The sequence below is a fragment of the Onychomys torridus genome, chromosome 10 (assembly GCF_903995425.1).
Source record: "Onychomys torridus chromosome 10, mOncTor1.1, whole genome shotgun sequence".
NCBI lineage: Eukaryota > Metazoa > Chordata > Mammalia > Rodentia > Cricetidae > Onychomys > Onychomys torridus.
In genome coordinates, this window is record NC_050452.1 from 36,715,405 (window position 1) to 36,718,846 (window position 3,442).

At 42.5% G+C, this 3,442-nt stretch overlaps 1 pseudogene; it reads right to left on the reverse strand.

Moving 5' to 3' along the window:
- Positions 1 to 1,291: 1,291 nt before the first annotated feature.
- On the reverse strand, positions 1,292 to 2,939 carry LOC118591869 (annotated as a pseudogene).
- Between the last annotated feature and the right edge of the window lie 503 nt (positions 2,940 to 3,442).

Here is a 3,442-nt window from a genome sequence, read left to right on the forward strand (position 1 = left end):
AGCCTGGAGTCATGTGGGGGTGGAAAATCCAGAGTGTTTTAGATGCAGAGTGCAAAATAAGACTTCAAGGAAAGGGGGCAGTGGAGCCAGAGGTGAAAGCAAACTTCTGAATCTGAGATGGGCTCTAGTCATTATGTGAGGTTTGGTCCAGCTGCTCTCATTTCCATGGGAAGAGTTCAGCAGAGCCCAGTTGACATCTAAGTTCCATCACCAGTGGGTTCAATCAAGAATTTTCCACTGAAGTCTCCCAGCTGCTTCCATCCAACCATTCCTAGGCAAGCAAACCACAGTATCCAACTCTGTATGAGGGACACAGTAAACAGACAGAATGAATGTGTGGGTCACAGTGGGTGTATTTTCCCAGCAGCTTCTGCAGTTAGAAACATTTGTAAATCAAGATTTGCATAGTTAGTTACATTAGAGACAAAATCCACTTTGTGACTTCTAGGTGAGTGTGAAGAACCCAGATCCTCCATTTGCACTGAGCTGCTTTTTGTACTTAACATCTTCGGGGTATGGGTTATTTAAATCCCAAGCCCTTGTCACTAAGGACTATTTTCTTTTCCAGAGTTTGGCTTTATTTTGCAGTACAGAAATTACTTGGAGCCATTTTGAGACAGACATCATTGAAATCGAGGCTCTGTCAAATCAATACCACATTGCAGCTTGGTCCATTGAGCCTCTATGTTTTCCCTACTTACCCTAAGGTTCCTTTCTCCTTCTCAGCAATTGTAGTAGGTTAAAATACCACATACTGGCTTCCCTCCAAACAACTTCCTAAGTCTCAAGTTTGGTTAGAAGTTTATAGCCACTTGAACAAAATGCGTGGGGCTACTGTTTGGGCCTTGCTTTAATACTTCACATAGCAAAAGCAAGAAAACTCTGAATGTTTTCCCAAACCAAAGAATATTCAATGTAGACTCCCAATATCAGGATGGCACAAACTGTATAGATCCAGCACCCAATCGCAAAGGCTACACTGATTAAAAGATACAAGTACTGTATCATGTTCTCTATCAATATTTGTTTAGAACAACTCCTTCACAAAAAAAAAAAAAAAAAAAAAAAAAAGGTCTGGTTAAATTGAACAGAACCAATCAATCCTGACTAGCTATTCCATGAAAACAAGCTAATACATGATATTAGAAAAGGGAAGGGAAGGAGTATTCACTGGTATAGCACTCTTCAATCTCCGTTTTGATCAGAAAAGCAGGGCTTGCAATATTGATTTCATACAATACATATTATTTGCCAAATTTTGTTTGTCCTAATTACATTATATGTACCGCTGTTAGTCTTCTCCATAAATGTCATTCTCCTTGTGCATCATTTCTTCAAATTAAGCTCAGATCCTGTCATTCTCTTATAGATACTTTTAATGTCATTGAAGGTCGTCTCAAAGAGACTGGTAGAATCATAGCACAGGTATTAAAAATCTGGCTCTCTTTTCCCAAATATGTCAGTACAAAGAGGTCACTGATGCTGACAAATTTATGTTCAATTGGTTCCAAGAGTTCCAAAGCCGGTCTGATTTCTTTCTCCAGTTCCTTGGTCTCCACAGTTGTACTTACAATGGCAATGTATTTGCCCTGTGCTGCCACGCTGTGTGCAAAGGAGATCATGCAAACACAGACATCTGACTTGAGGTTGACTTGGTTCTATGGAATGATGATGGGCAGGAATTGGCATCATTGGTGTTCTTGATAGGGTGGCTAAGGATACAGATCACTCTGATTACCTGGCCCACTCTTTCAACATGATCTTTTACATAGCTGGGGTCTCAGATGAGCTGCTTACAGCAAGCAATCTCTCCTTCAGATTTTACACCAACCACTTGTCCATTTTGCACAATGATTTCTTCAACTGGTTTCTTCAACATGTAGGTACCTCCATACACAGCACTTAACCTGGCAAATCCTTGTGGCAATCCTCCAAGGCCATAGAGCAGATAAAGGTACAGGCTTTTACCCTATCTTGCCAAAGACTCGCTGTAGAGTTTAGTTCTATTAATGGTATCATAACACGGGTGATGTGAGTAGTCATCTGTTTTGTACAGCGCAAGAGAACCACCAGTGGAGTCTGTAACATCTTGGCCCAAATCAAACTTCTTATCCACATCTCTTATTGAGGTCTTCTTAGGGTCAATGCCCTCAAAAGTTCTAGGATCTTTTCCATCAAAGTTGGTAACACAAACTAGGAACTTCCTGAAGTGGGGTTTTTCAAACAGTGCCATGAAGCTAGATGCCAGGGCTTCTGCTTCGGTGGAAGGAACCCTGTAGATCCCTTCTGCTCTTACAGACAAACCTCAGAAACATGACTTACGCATCGCAAATGATGGGCACACAGACTCCTGATGCCCATCCCGTACTCACTTGGGTACCATCCTGAAGAAGAATTAGGGAACGAAGAATTTAAAATACTAGGAAATTATCCTCTCAGCCACTGGCTCAAACGTAAGTTTAAACTGTGGGTGTAAACTGAGTTACAGTCAGTCCACTCCCCAAAGTGACAGGACTGAGAAGCTCTGTAAACATGTTATCAGTTCTGTCAGTAGAGACACTTTCTTTATTTATCTGGTTAGAGAGAGGCCATTGTGGGTTTGTCAGACTGAATTCTAAGAACCCAACGTCTACACATGTACTTTACTTCTGTAACAATTCTCCTGGGTGTCTCACATGAAGTGCGTCTGATTGACCTTTCTAACCCAATTGTACAAACAGTAAATGAAGGGGCCTGAGTCATGAGCTAGGAAATGAGAGGTCTAGAAGGAAGGGTTTGATATCTCCAGCCAGTTCTCTGGGTGCCGAACAAGTGAATGACGCAGGTCTGTTTCCACCAAGGACTGCAAAGCCAGCTTGTGGCAAGCAATGGGTGCTGCTTTCTAGCCACACCGCCTCCCCTCACTCCTCGCAAGGGTCAGTGTGGACTGAGGTAACCATCGTGCCAAGCCCATCAGCCTCTGCTCTCAGCTTCCTCAAAGCGTCATAGAAGCCCCACTGGAGCTCCAGGACCAATTTCTCATTTCATGCCATGCCAAGGACACCTAATTGGCAGTTTTTTTTCCATCCTGCAAAGCTTCCCTCTGGCTACAGTGATGGGAATCAACTAAACTCTTGAAAAGACACATACTGACCTGACCTGTAACAATGTCCATGGAAAACCATTTTTTACTATTTAATGGAAAACCAAATTCGAACCCTCACTGAAGCCAAATGATACGGACCCAGGCATGCCATTTTTCAAAAAGGCATTTGTCGATTCCTAAACTGGTACAAGCCAAGTTCAGGTTCACAGGAAGCCCCTGAGGTCAGACAGTGTTTCCAAGGTTCTAAGATATGAGCAGTGTTCCCTTTAAGGTGGACTGGAAATCTAGAAGAAATGATGGTTTCTAAACCCGCTTCTCTTGGCCTGTGGGCTCCAACTACTCCAGATTCATTAGGAT